The sequence below is a fragment of the Anabrus simplex genome, chromosome 5, assembly GCF_040414725.1.
Source record: "Anabrus simplex isolate iqAnaSimp1 chromosome 5, ASM4041472v1, whole genome shotgun sequence".
Classification (NCBI taxonomy): domain Eukaryota; kingdom Metazoa; phylum Arthropoda; class Insecta; order Orthoptera; family Tettigoniidae; genus Anabrus; species Anabrus simplex.
The window spans coordinates 400,119,564-400,135,482 of record NC_090269.1 but is presented as its reverse complement, the minus strand read 5'-3'; the positions used below and the strand labels follow the sequence as shown (position 1 = coordinate 400,135,482).

At 42.3% G+C, this 15,919-nt stretch overlaps 1 protein-coding gene across 1 annotated transcript in view; it reads right to left on the bottom strand.

Moving 5' to 3' along the window:
• LOC136875003 (suppressor of lurcher protein 1) overlaps positions 1-15,919 on the bottom strand; it is a 1,553,195-nt gene that overhangs the window by 131,302 nt on the left and 1,405,974 nt on the right. The gene's annotated exons all lie outside the window — the stretch shown is intronic.

The window sequence follows — 15,919 nt, the reverse complement described above, 5'->3', positions numbered from 1 at the left end:
CTGAATGTAATTTCACAGGTATGACTCAAACCGCATAGCCATCTCGCACGGTAGAATCATTGTCTGTGATCTAGGGAAAAAGTATGAAGAAATCTCTCTATCAACAGATTCTATTTTTTTTTTTTGCTATTTGCTTTACGTCGCACTGACACAGTTATGTCTTATGGCGACAGGAATGGCTTAGGAATGGGAACGAAGCTGCCGTGGCCTTAATTAAGGTACAGCCCCAGCATTTGCCTGCTGTGAAAATAGGAAACCACGGAAAATCATCTTTTGGGCTGCCGTTAGTGGGGTTCGAACACACTATCTCCTGATTACTGGATACTGGCCGCACTTAAGCGACTGCAGCTATTGAGCTCGGTCTCAAGAGATTTAGTGACTAAATAATCAAGAACATGAAGTAAATATAGGCCTACCCTCTGTCTTAAGGGAGTTATTTGTTAACTTGCAGGCAAACGAGGAGTATATTCTCGTTCAAGGCAGGAATCCTTTCCCCCCACCAATAGCATCCCCTGTAATGGATGAGTTAATGAGGAAACCCGCAGACCACTTGAGAGGGACCTTGCATACCACCTGAAATATATTGAATTCCCCAGCGACGTGTGCCTCTTAATGGGGAACTTCGCGGTGGGAAGTTAAATTAACCGAGGAATGGTGTGAGGATCTCATTTTAAAATTAACTTTTAAAACATGAAATCTATTTTTGTGTAATATTCATCAACTTGCCGTGATCGCGATGGATTTGAAAATAACGGACGCTGAATAAGAGGACTAAAATCCTTAGACACGAGATAAAACGAGTAGTCATGGATATAATATCCCGATATATGGAGTTAAATTCATTTTATCCTGTTCTATGACTTGAGCGCTGCATAGTACAAGGTATCCGCGGATATTGTAAATATTTAACTACTGTATATTAAACCGAATGTATTGAAACGAATAGATCTGTTAACATAATGCAATATTAGTCTCATATCTGGCATCAGAGCCACTACAGTGACAGGTTTATGAGAAATATCCTATCGAGACAGCTACCGTTATATTGAGGGGTACAGGGCGAGTTGGCCGTGCGATTAGGGGAGCGCAGCTGTGAGTTTGCATCCGGGAGATAGCGGGTTCGAACCCCACTGTCGTCAGCCCTGAAGTTGGTTTTCCGTGGTTTATCATTTTCACACCAGGCAAATGCTGCGGCTGTACCTTAATTATGGCTACGGCCGCTTCCTGTGTAGGTGCGACGTAAAGAAAATTGCTAAAAATATGTATTGAGGGGTTGTCCTTCGGAACCTTTCTTCCTTCCTTCCACTAATTGTGAGCAGGTGCTAGTTACGCTTAAGTCAGATCTACGGATTGATGGTCTCAAGGCTCTTTGTATATCATCATTCACCCGTATCAATGTCAAGGGTCACGTAAACACAAACAAGAGTACACCTGAGTGATGATGATGATGATTGTTGTTTAAAGGGGCCTAACATCGAGGTCATCGGCCCCTAATTGTACGAAATGAGACGAAATGGAATGAAAAATTAAAAGTCTAAAATTTTACACTGAATTCAAAGCGTGGGAACGAAGAACGAATGGATGGACATGAATTTAAAACCATCAGTGGATGCGACCCGCAATGCTTTACATTCACACAAACTGACGTAAAGGAATAGGATTACTGACCAAGGGACTGCTGCTATAGCATAACACTGAAGCGATGATGCTTGCAGTCTAAAGGGGGTCCAAAATCCAAGTTATCGGCCGCTCATAACGGTACTGATCATTAGGAATGTAGAACCATGGTATTTGTCATGTTGCGGTACTAATCAAAAGTAGCAGAGACTTGCGGTATTCCACACATTATTGTAATACTCACAGGTTATGAAATTCGACATATAATACAGACCTATGTTTTCTCACTTTGCGGCGCCATTTACAGGCAACGCAAACCTATGGTGTTCATCACATAAGAGTACTAATCACAGGGACTTTCCACTATCCCATGGTGTTCCTCATATAGTGGGTACTAATCATAGGCAAGGCAGAACCGTGGTAGCTATCATCCCATGGTCCTGCTCATACGGTGGTACTAATCACAGGTACTGCAAAAGCCGACCGCACGGTGCTCCTGTGTGCTACTAATCACAAACCTATTTGGTACCTAATATAGTGGTATTACGCGCAGGTAACAGTGACCCATTGTGTTCCCCGCGTGGTGGTACTAATCACAAGTAGTTTCATGGTTCTAATCCAATCATCCCTTGGTCACCCCTTTTAGTCGCCTCTTACGACAGGCAGGGGATACCGTGGGTGTATTCTTCGTCTGCGTCCCCCACCCACATGAGCTTGTGTGTTTGGTCCGCGAGAGGTATTTTATTTCGCTCAAGTCTGCCGGCAAGCCGGTTAGGATACCCTATCCGCCACCTGGGACGCGCCACGTGGGAGTATCCCCCTGCTACGCCAGCGTAGTAGGTTCGTGGTACACCTGAGTGAAAATTAAAAAAAAAAACCATTACTTATAAATAATCAGCAAAATTATCAGCACTGCCATACAGTTTGCATCCGGCAAGACACTAACTTTGCGGACATTCGCATCGTGCAGGGCCCTATCTCTCGTGATACAATAAAACTGAGATGATAGTATTTCTGTAATCGAAAGCTTAATTATAAATATCATTGGTCTGCATTTAGGATTGTCTGGCAGATTCTCTGCCAAATGTATGCCTGGTTTTTTCTTAAATGATTTCAAAATTTCGAAACTTATCAAACATGTCCCCGTATAACTTACCCCAATCCCCAATTCCTCTTCTTATAAACGAGTATTTGCCCCAGTCTGTCCTCTTGAATTCCAAATGTATATTCATTTTATGATATTTCCTACCTTTAAAAAAATATTTCAGGCTTATTCGTCTAATAACGTCATTACATGCTGTCTCCACTGGTGGTGGTGGTGATTATTATTTAAAGAGGAAGTACAACTAGGCAATCATCCTCTATATAACACTAATCAGAGGTAAAAAAGGAAGTGGTCCGACACTTCGAAAAATGAAGGTATGGGCCAAAGGAAGACAAGTGTCACGACGGGCGTGAAAATGAAAGACTTCCTAGGCATCCATACGTAATACCGTCGGGGTCGGTAAAGAACAAGAATTGACCAAGGGAGATCGGATAGGATAGATGAAAGTGAGGAGCCTGGCACAAGTAAGTGGAAGCAATGCCAGGACTCAGCTAAGGACCGCGTGGTCGCCAACCCACGCTCCGAAGTTCAGAGCCCCTGGGGCCCCTTTTAGTCGCCTCTTACGACAGGCATGGGATACCGTGGGTGTTATTCTACCGCCCCCACTCACAGGGGGATATGTCTCGACTGACGGCTCGGAACAAACCGCTTAGTCGAGAAATTCGTCTACTTATTTCCAAGCCTTCCTTTTCAGAAATCACAGAGAACAAATACTGCTTGGTACTGCATTCCTTTGAAAATGTTTCCAGTTCTTGCATTAAGTAATCCAGATGTGGGCCCCATACACTGCAACGATACTCTAATGGGGCTTTTACCATTGACATGTGCCTTCTGATACCCTACCCCTTATACACAGTTGGAAATATAAAATATAGTGTGGATGCGATGTAGCTCCCTGGATTTAAATGTTCTTAAGTTTTATAGTTGTAAATATTTATTAATGAAAGTTGTTTTGATTTATAACTGTATCGCTGAGAATACCCTGACCTTCAGTGGCACCTTCTTCCGGTGAACGACGAGAAGGCAAGAAGGTTGAAGGTTGCTTCACGGTTTGAAGTGTGGTGATCTGTAGGCCTTCTTTAGCGGTAGTAGCGGAGTGTTCATGGCCCTCACGCCACCCTTGATGTTGAAATCGTTAGGAATATTCACACCAAGCTAATGACAACAGGACAGTTGTGGATAAACCAAAGAAGAGCACGACCTTCGGAAGCGCAATCTCCAGAAAATATAGCGGCAGTGAGGGGGATATTCACTCGCAGTCCTGGAAAATAACCACGCCAGGCAGCTCGTGAGAGTGGAATCAGCAGGCATAGAGTGCGTGTGGTCTTAAAGAAGGACGTGATCTGAAGACCCTGGAAACCCCTTTATGTTCCGGAGTTATCGTTGGAGGATTTGCGACAGGCGAACGCAATGGGGGGAAATTATGCTGTCATGACATAACGGTTGGCCGGATGTGTTCAAAAACATGATTTGAAGCGATAAGGCAGTTTTTCACGTTGGCGGGTTCGTCAATCGACACAGCTGCTATTATTGGGCATAAACAAATCCTGGAATGACAGTTGAAATATTCTAAAATTGACTATAATTGACGGTCTGGTGCGGTATGGGCGCGGATCGCACCATTGGTCCATTCATATTAGAAGGCACCATGAGCAGCGACTGGTATCGCCCGATGCTGATTAGATGTGTTTGGCCAGTGATATAATAATAGGACAATTTTGCTGATATCATTTTTCAGCAAGACGGGGCACCACCTTTTTGCGGTAATTTTGGTGTGGATGAACACTTTCCACGACGTTGACTAGGACGGCGAGGACCATATGAATTCCCTGCTAGAAGTTCCGACCTCACCTCTTCTGACTTCTTCTCGTGGTACTGGGCCAAAGAAGAAGTGTACTGAACAAAGTCACGCACTCTGGACGAATTAGAAGATAGAATCAGAGTTGTCCTCGGAAATGTATCTCACATTTTCCTGCAGAAGCCAATTGATGACATTCCGATACGATTACATCGTTTGTATATTAAACCATTCTATCCATGAGCCAATTAAAGCAATATTTAATGTATGCATAATAATTATATGAGACGACAGAAAAAGGGCGCGAATTGGAGCATTAGCGCGCTTTTGGATGAATCACCGCGTCAGTTTCGGGTGTGGTTCAGTGTGTGACAAGGACAGAGACAAGGGAAGCCAACCACTTGATACTAAGGGATTTTCTTATGCCAATCTACGGACAAGAAACGCGGGAGATTGCAGGGCTGACGAGAAAATAAACTTGAAACGTATTACCGCCCACAGACGGAATCTGGAGAAGATAAAATGATAGAAGAATCAGAAATAACTTTTCCGAATGATATGATATGCAAGGCTATGCTAATGATCATCTCCTGTAATTAATCGGTGTTCGCGGCAAGTACCGTGAGAACCACGCCAACTACACACAAGGAAGTCAAGTGGATTTCAAGAGTGTTAGACGGGGAATAATTTGGCTTGGCGTGGGTTACTGAGCTAATAAATAACGAGCAGAAACAGCCAGGACCCCACTCTATACTCAACTCTGATTGTGAAAGTACGTGACGTGTGTCGATCGCTCCGAAGCATAATCTTGTGTAAAAAGCATCATCTTAGAACAGTGCTAGATATTTGGAGATGTTAGACCGCACGTACACTCATCAGTAAGCGCTGATACCCCACTGCGCATCCCAGTCTTACGAAAGAGTGTAAGACGACAACAGGTGCCGCCGGGAGAAGAAGATCGGGGATCAAGCAGAAGCCCAGGATCAACACGGTCTTGAAGGAGCCAGCACCCAAGGATCACCGGTCAAGAGGACGCAAGACCACGGGGAAGCTACTAGAGATGAACCGAGGACCGTGGACCTGTGACAACAGCTGTACAACGGAGTGCAAGAAGCCTTTGGTCCGTTATGGAAGACCGCTAAGGTCATGAGCTATTAAGGTGGGACAGACTAAGGCTACACGCCATTATTATTATTATTGTTACGGAGATATCCGTGGAGCAGAAAGAGGTGAAAGAAGGTGCGGGCGTTGAATGGGTCTAACTACGATATCAGGAATTGAATTAGAACTTTAAATAAGGGTTATATTTCTTTCATAATTTCAAACTGAACACATTTTTTTCACTGAGTGAACATAACAACAGGACAGATACAAATAAAAAAATCTTGGAACAAGAATTGGAAACTCCAACAATCGGTAATTTAGAAGTTTTGGAGCTTCAGGCACCAAATTTACAAGTTTTGAGCTTCAGGCTCCAAATTTACAATTTCCGCAGATAAGGACAGATATCTCCCAGTGCACGGTGTTCACGGGCACTAGGCTCCAGCAGTAACAATTTACGGCCTTCCCAAGGCACCTCTCAATATTATGGAAAACTTAGAAAAGAGCTTACATGCTCTCTAACGTTAACAGATTTTAACAGCCCGCTTAAGGCAACATTACACAAAATCTTACGATCTCTGGTCTCTCTAGGCACAATTGACAATTTACATTTCTTTACACAGGGGTTATTACCCAACCTACTGGGCCTTCATGGAAAAAGAACAGGTTAGATTACTGGCCCGAACTTTTAAAACCCTACGTGGACTCTCGGCCCGATGACGCAGGCTACTAAGGTGACTTGAAAGAAGGTTAATTTAATGCATTACGAGAAAGAAAGACAGTTACAAAATCGTAGTCACCTCAAACAAAGTTGAAGGGGAACTCGAGAGGGTAACACACTCTCTATCCCCGATTTACAGTTTAAGACTTTATGAAACTTTACATTAGCCGGAAGAAAACTTACATTTTAGAAAAGGTCACATAGTTAGAAATTTGAACCTTCCCCTCGAGTAAGTCGGTGGAGGTAGTACAGAGAGATAAAACAGATGGCCATTACTTGGGCTGATGAACTGCCTGGTGAAGAATGAGGCGCCCCTCCTCTTGTCTTAACACAAGTGACAAGATGGCCAGAAAAGCCGCAGATTATAACCCGAAGGGGAGGTTCGAGAGGATTCTGGACTAATCCGGACACATCCTCTCAATTTTTATTGGACAATTCAAAAAGCGACAAGAAGCCTGCGATAGGCTGAAAAATAATTACAGAAATTTCTAATTGGTCAGATTCAAAACTGGCGGAATGAAAAAGAAGTGTTGCCAACCCAAAAATAAATGAACATTGATTCAGTTATGAAAACCTAGAAACACAAAATTTCTTTAAATTACAAGTTCTTCCAAATTTCACCAGAGTGCATGACCACAATTTTTGTAGAGACATTATGGAGAAATGTCCAAACTTCTTGGTGTACATCAAAACCAAACAAAATACTCAATCAGTTTAGCAAATTTAGACATGACAAACTTCTCAATTATTCGGTAGTGACATCTTTTGATTAATGTCTCAACTTCATGCAGAAGCAGTTTCACGTTTTGTTGGATAGATAGAGTTCATTAAGGCGCTTCTTTTGATTGAGCGGAGTTGAGGTGTACCTCCCAGTACAATTATTATTATTATTATTATTATTATTATTATTATTATTATTATTATTATTATTATTATTATTATTATTATTATTATTATTATTATTATTATTTTCGGTAGGCGATGAAGCATGCGTAGACGTCGATATTCATATCCAAAACATTCAAAGAGAGTGCTTGGCCAGTTCCCGATCCGTCTTAAGAAAACTGAGTATGACAAATTAAGCGTTCATAGTTTGCATGGATACGAGAATGTCCACTTTAACAAGTACATGCTAAAAATATCGAAGTTGTTATTATTGCTGCGATAAGTAGTCCCACAGCCCTGATACTGTGAATTGTATATGCTTCTTTGAAGTAATTAATGGTTGGTTTATATATGGCTCGTGTTTCTGCGACGAATTCACATTTAATGATGGCATCCAATATCTACAGGTACGAGGAATCCCTTTCTAGGTCGATAGCAATTACGTCTATTCTCCAGTTGCTTCCACCATCAGTAATAGACGGTACCTCTTCATGTACCTCATAACCTTTCTGCGAGAATGCTGCTGCACAGATATTAGTCTGCGGTGTCTGATATACTGTACGTAAGCAAGCGGACGTGAACCTGCATCGAAGGAAAACTGACAAGTAGCTTGTGTAGCCGTAGCTGTATAGATATAATAATAATAATAATAATAATAATAATAATAATAATAATAATAATAATAATAATAATAATAATAATCGCTTTACATTCCACTAACTTGTCTTACTGGTTTTGGAGACGCCGAGTTGCTGGAATTTAGTCCCACAGGAGTTCTTTTACGTGCCAGTAAATCTGCCGACACGAGGCTGGCGTAATTGAGCACCTTCAAATACCACCGGACTGAGCCAGAATTCAATCTGCCAAGTTAGGGTCAGAAGGCCAGCGCCTCAACCACTTGGGACACTGATCCTTGCAATAATAATAATAATAATAATAATAATAATAATGATAATAATGGAGGAATGGATCATTCATTCAGGAAAAGATTAAGATTCTTTGGTCGCCTGTACAGAGTGGATACTGACATTAACAAAACAAAATTTTGAACACTATTCAAAATTAAAAAAAAAACAGTGTTTTTCAAAGAATGCGAAGAAATTTGGAACTACAACACAGAGAAAAGATGAAGAAGTTTTGGGAAGGTAAGGAACAGAAAACTGTTTCATCTTGTTGTATGATGGCCTTATCATATGAATGAAGGAATGATAATAAGCATGATCATTTTATGTCTCAATCACAAATAGTCTTGGTGTCAGAATTTTGTGTTGCACAAGCCCAGTTTATTGCCGGATATTTATCCACCGTAGGTGCGGGTGGTACAATGCCCCCCTCCAATCCCCGCTTTTAAGTGAGAGGTGACAGAAAGGCGTATTCCACAGGGGTTCTGAGGTTCGAAGCATTGGGTTGTCAGACTTAAGTTGGTTCCCCATTGTAGCCCATATCATCTTATAATCGCCTGTTTTAACAAGTAAGGGATATTCTATCGCCACCAACCACAGGGAGAAAGAAAGCCAGAAACACGCCCTAATAGGAGAATATCAGCGACACCCAGGCCACTTCGCATCTCACTGAAAGAAATCTACTACTTTTGATTGTATTCTACTGGCGTCAAGAAAGTAAAAACGTCTCCAGGAGAGAGCGCTGTCTTCATTTCCGAGGGAAGCTCGGCAGGAAGTGGGAGTGAAAATCGGGTCAATAATGCTAGAGCTCGCCGAAATGAAACACTAAAGACGAGAGTGAGCCACTATGTTCACTTCAAGCAGGTATTTGTGTTGTCGGATCCAGGTTACAGCCCCAAACTTCACTTTGTAATTGCATAGACAGTATCATAATTCTCTCCAGATTTTACAGTTTTTCAACCTTAATCCTTACGGAGAAAATAGTAAGAAAAAAACCAAATGGAGACAATCAAAACTAGAAAACACAAAACACTATGAAGGTACAAATAAAAACCCTAAAAAACAAAACTCGTAGGCAAAACGGCAAACACAAAACTAAACAAAGCCAAAGAACAATAACCTGCCTGTCAATCCCTGGTTGAATCAGCAAGTCTTAATCTCCATCTCTAACTCTACACTCGTCGGCCATAACCTAGATCACTGCATAACCTCGTTCTTGATATTTCATTGATTCCCGACAAGGCTGCATGCTCCAGGCCGCGACCTGCCTCACCGTAATTTAAGGCCTTTGCTGATTCACCCCTCTTTCCTCCCGTGTATTTTATAGCTCCATTTAACCACCGACTCAGGCTGTCAGTCAGGTGGCAGATTCCCTATCAATAACGAATTTTAAGTGTTAACACTGCTGTTAAGTAGACTTAACACACAATTTAACAAAATGACCGTCTCATCAAGAGTTTTTTGAAACAAGTTGCTTATGTCGCACCGACACAGGTAGGTTTTATGACGACGATGGGAGATGAAAGGGCTACGAATGGGAAGAAAGCTGCCGTGGCCTTAATTGAGGTACAGTCCCGGCATTTTTCTGGTGTGAAAATGGGAAACCGCGGAAAACCATCTTCAGGGCTGCCAACAGTAAGGTTCGAACCCAGTATCACCCGAATACTGGATACTGGCTGCACTTAAGCGGCTGCAGCTATCAAGCTTAGTCAAGAAATTTTTTTTGCTAGGGGCTTTACGTCGCACCGACACAGATAGGTCTTATGGCGACGATAGGATAGGCCTAGGAGTTAGAAGGAAGCGGCCGTGGCCTTAATTAAGGTACAGCCCCAGCATTTGCCTGGTGTGAAAAGGGGAAACAACGGAAAACCATCTTCAGGGCTGCCGATAGTGGGATTCGAACCTACTATCTCCCGGATGCAAGCTCACAGCCGCGCGCCTCTACGCGCACGGCCAACTCGCCCGGTCAAGAATTGTTAACACTAACAAATTGTTAATACTTTTGTTAAATTTACATGGCATTAACCCTGTGTTAAACCAAATAGCAGCCGTTAAAATTTCAAAATGGCAGCATTTATAAGATGAAAGTTTGAAGCTTTACTTTATCTATAAACTGAAGAAGACGAAGAACGACCCTTACTAAAGAATAACTGTTCTAGAGTTGTCAGAAACTATTTTCTACAAAGGCACCTAATTACTAAAGCCATACTGAACAAGGTAGTAGAAGAAACTGAAAATAGCCTAGGTTATAGTTTCACACACATAGAAACTAATCATTTTCTCCAGTGCAGCAGTTTCTTAAATATTACGCTCCACCCGTTTCACGTAATTGTAGGCGAATATGTTAATGAGTGCAAGACAAGACTGAGTAGAATCATTGTGCAAAACGTTTCTGCTGCCATTGCAGCAAGGCATTTCATTATTTTCTCTGCGGTAAAATAATCCCAAAATTATTCAAGACCTATTATCAATTATCACATTTTCCCGGTGTTGTAAGTCTTAGATTGCACTCTATGATAGCATGAATGTTGTGATATAACTCTTCGTTCTTTTGTTTTCCAAGCACACTCGCATACTTAATTAGATCTATAGTAATGTTTGTCTCGTATTCATTCGGTAGATGCAGAGTGGGTCTCGGGCCATAAGAGGCCAACAGCTCTGCACTCGGATCGACCAACCGAGCAGAGGAGGGGTGGCCACATCTCTAACGTGGCTCTACGCTTCTGCATTCGGAAGACGGAACAGGGCTGGACCTCAGGGCTGGCCACAATCGTCGGCTGCCTTGAGGATGGTTTCCTGCGGTTTTCCATTCTCCTGCACTAAGGCGAATGCCGGGATAGTTCCTAGTATAGGCCACGGTCGCCAACCCCCTCACCTTATCCGAGCATCTCCTTCACCGTAACAAATTTCCCAGCCTGAGAGACGGCGTCACCGTCTAAGAGGCCCGCCTCCCCCTTCAGGGGAGGAATGAAATGGTAGTAGTATTCATTATAATAACGCTTTTTTTTGGTTCTTACGGCACACGTTTACATCCTAGCGGTCTCCGCTAACCATAAAACCACAACCTATAATAATGTCAACCATCCGTGACAAATTCCTATTCCAAGATACCGCTCGGAACACTATGCGTTAAGAAACAAAAGAGGCTCACGGCAAAATGCGTTCAGAAATCTCACGGATACATGATAATTTGTTTTCAGCAATTGTTTCGTAACAAATGTTAGAAATGTGCTCGTGAAACAAGGAAATTTTCACCCAAGTGTTAAATTAATAACAAATTGTTGAAAGACATTTGTAAACTTCAACACAGAGTTGAAGAAATCGGTCACTAGTCTTTTCTAGAATATGTCAAAGAAGCTGGAAATTTATGGAACATATCTCCAGCTATACGGGAAGTCCGCGTAATCTGGAGCTGCGTGTAATTTGGTCTGCCCGAGGGTGTGTAATTTGTACTGCCCGAGAGAGTGTAATTTGGTCTGCCCGAGAGTGTGTAATTTGGTCTGCCCGAGAGTGTGTAATTTGTACTGCCCGAGAGAGTGTAATTTGGTCTGCCCGAGAGTGTGTAATTTGGTCTGCCCGAGAGTGTGTAATTTATACTGCCCGGGAGTGTGTAATTTGTACTGCCCGGGAGAGTGTAATTTGGTCTGCCCGAGAGAGTGTAATTTGTACTGCCCGAGAGAGTGTAATTTGTACTGCCCGAGAGAGTGTAATTTGTACTGCCCGAGAGAGTGTAATTTTGTCTGCTCGAGAGAGTGTAATTTGTACTGCCCGAGAGTGTAAATTGTACTGCCCGAGAGAGTGTAATTTGTACTGCCCGAGAGAGTGTAATTTGTACTGCCCGAGAGTGTGTAAATTGTACTGCCCGAGAGTGTGTAAATTGTACTGCACGAGAGTGTGTAATTTGTACTGCCCGAGAGAGTGTAATTTGTACTGCCCGAGCGAGTGTAATTTGGACCGTTGAAACAATCGTAATAATTACGTTTCTTCGTAATTTTACTAGTGATTCTAAAGTAACTTGTTTTATAAATTGAGCCCGGGCTCATTGTGTAGGGGTAGCGTGCCTGCCTCTTACCCGGAAGCCCCGGATTCGATTGTTGGTCAGGTTAGGGATTTTTACCAGGATCCGAGGGCTTGTTCGAGTTCATACGTGCTTACAATTGAGGAGTTATCTGACGGTGAAATGGAGGCCACAGTCTAGAAAGCCAAGAATTACGGCCGAGAAGATTCATCGTGCTGACTACACGACACGTCGTAATCTGCAGGCCTTCGGGATGAACAACGGTCGATAAACTCTTCACTGGAGACGAAATAAATCAAAGATAGTTTGCATTGTATGTGGCAAGTATTATGATGACGATTGGATTCAGTGCAATAATTGCGAAAACTGGGCTCATGAAAACTGCGCCAAAATTCAGGATGAATTGTTTTATCGTTGTCCTCATGCCAAAACTGACGATCAGAACTCTTAATGCCGTGTTTAATTGCTTAGGGTATCATATTAAATGCATTAAACACTCGTGTTTATATTTACGAGTCCAAATTACACGATAACAAATTATAGAGTTAATATAACTTTCAATAACTTTCAGAGGGATCCGAAAGATAATATTAACATATGTTTTCACCAAATCATTTGATATATGATACTAATTATATTGTAAAAGTTCTGAAACATTTTCTTTACGGTCAATAGAGTTATAGACGTTTGAATGTATGTGGTCCCAAATTACACGGAATTCCCCTATTATTCCAATCTTTAATTCCTCTCCGATAAACAAATATTTACTTCCAGGTTGTCCTCTTGAATTCTAAATTTATTTTCTGACCCTTGCTACTTTCAAAAACTCTATTCAAATTCACTCATCTACTGCAGTCATTCCACACTATCTCCCCATCGACAGCTCGGAACATACCGCTTAATCGAGCAGCATGTTTCCTTATTCCTAAGTCTTCTATGCCAAAAGTTTGCAATATTTTCATAACAATACCCAGTTTCCGAAAATATCGCTGATTTCCTTGGAATATTTTCCACTTTTAGAATCAAGTAATCCTGGTGAGGATACCGTACACCGGAACAACACTAATTGGGATCTTACCAACGTCTTTCACGCCATTTAATTTACGTCCTTATTACCACCCTCAAATACTCTGATAAACATAAGATGAGGCCTGTAGTTTTTATTTAAAACAGCGTTAATTGTGAATACCCCAATGGAGATGTTTCATTATATTAACACCTAGGTACTTACAGCAATTCTCATGAGGTATTTTCACTCCATAGCCACCATCATTAAAATTGAGAGGACTTTTCCTCTTGTTGAAACTTACAACCTGACATTTCTCCCCGTTTACGCCGGCTCCATGGCTAAATGGTTAGCGTGCTGGCTTTTAGTCACAGGGGTCCCGGGTTCGATTCCCGACAGGGTTGGGAATTTTAACCATCATTGGTTAATTTCGCTGACACGGGGCTTGGGGGTATGTGTCGTCTTCATCATCATTTCATCCTCATCACGACGCGCAGGTCGCCTACGGGAGTCAAATCAAAAGACCTGCACCTGGCGAAACGAACATGTCCTCGGACACACCCGCACGAAAAGCCATACGCCATTTTATTCCCCTTTTACCGTCATGCCATTGTGTCTTGTCCATTTCTTAACTTTGTCGAGGTCTTTATGCAGTCCCTTACAATCTTGTAACTTACTTGTTATCAATGACCAATCATTCGCTGCATGCAGTAATTAACTAAAACTGGAATGGTTGCGGTCGATCTGCCTTTTGAAACAACATAGTAGCCATTTTTTTCTCCGACTCGTTGGCTGAATGGTCAGCGTACTGGCCTTCGGTGCAGAGGGTCCTGGGTTCGATTCCCGGCCGGTTCGGGGATTTTAATCGCTTCTGAATAATTCTTCTGGCTTGGGGACTGGGTGAATGTGTCCGCCCCAACACTCTCCTCATTACACAACATACCACACTACCAACCATCACTGAACCACGCAATAGTGATTACATCCCTCATACAGGGTTGGAGTCAGGGGTGCAGTTCGCACCCGAGACCCCATAGGTGTGGGAAAAGCGGTAGGAAAATAATAATAAGAAGTGACCATTGTGTTAAAGCACGCGTTCCAAGGTACTCGATCAGCCATCTTTCTACAGCTGGGTGGTTAAATTGCTTCAATCGGCCAGTTAAAGTTCTACTAATTTAGGATGGAGTGGCGGGCAGGAGTGAGTGAACCGGTGACTCAAGATCTCTTCAGACGCAAGACCATACGAATTGCAAAAATTGTTTAGTTTCATTCTTAATACATGGTAGTCTAAATAACTGCCATTTTGTATTAGAAATAGCCTTAACGTCACAGAACTATTGTGATAAATGTTTCCGTATCGTCGGTGCTGTACCAAAACCGTGAATGTGACAATGCTTTTCCTATACACTGTTTCCCTTAAGACTGGTCACGCCTCCCAGCCACATATTGATGTGAAGTCCATCAGAACAATTTTCGTTAATTTTCCTATGTGCGTAAGGAGAGGAATATAGGAAAATATTTTAGGATGCATTATTTAAGTAATTACGTAGTGAATGCTACTATCTAGAGAGAAGACATGAAGAAGAATATTTTGCTATTCGCTTTACGTCGCACCGACACAGATAGGTCTTATGGCGACGATGGGATAGGAAAGGCCTAGGAGTTGGAAGGAAGCGGCCGTGGCCTTAATCAAAGTACAGCCCCAGCATTTGCCTAGTGCGAAAATGGAAAACCACGGAAAACCATCTTCAGGGCTGCCGACAGTGGGATTCGAACCCATTATCTCCCGGATGCAAGCTCACAGCTGCGCGCCCCTAACCGCACGGCCAACTCGCCCGGTGAATATTTAAGAGTGAGTATGAGTAACTTCAGACAAAAAGTAATAAAACTCAACCTCACCTTGTGTTTGCCTGCCTTCCTGATATTACTGATCATTTCCCACCAGCCAGCACGTGCTCCGGTGCAAGATCCCACCTTCGTAGATTTCATGAACTCAGATGTTCACAAAAAAATTGCTGTAGTCTCAGTTCACCTAACATAGGCACCCACCGGCCCAATAATTAAGAAGTGGAGATAAATAAGTTGTATACCTAAGATCCGCCACCACATTCTCTCTAGAATCTGGAATCATGTTGTATAGGAATAGCTTTGGGTATTCTAACCAGGAGAATTACGAGTTTGAAGTACCTCATTTCGAAGATGACCTCATTAAATCAGGAAGGGAACTTAATGCTATAATATTTGTAAGTTAGAAGAAGAAACAGCCAGGCTAGTAAGAATTCCTAGGAATGGATTGCTATTCAGTTATGAATTAAAGCACGGAGGGGTGGCTCCATGCAACAACGGTGTGGTTCTTATTAATGCATGTAGGTATGTAAACAAAATGAGTATAGAGACCAGAAATATACAGGTTGTTCAGAAACAACGCGAACTGGGTATATGAGCATTAGAGGATAAGTCATGCTGTTAAATAATTTAAAAAATAATTAGAAATCTCACGCTATTTCCATTTTATCAGGTGTTGAAGTTAGCCAATCAAATCGGTTCGCGGGAGAATTAAAATTAGCTTTGTGAGGCAGTGTTGCCAAATCTGTATGTGGCTTAAGACCGGCATCAGAGCACCAGTAGAACAATACAACTTTGCCAGGGGAGGAGTTTGAATACAGGCCTCTTCACTGACAAGACCACTCCATAGCAAGTACGCTACGGAGACACTGAGTGAAACCAATGGCATGCTTGTGTTTGACGCTGATTTCTTGGCAAGGC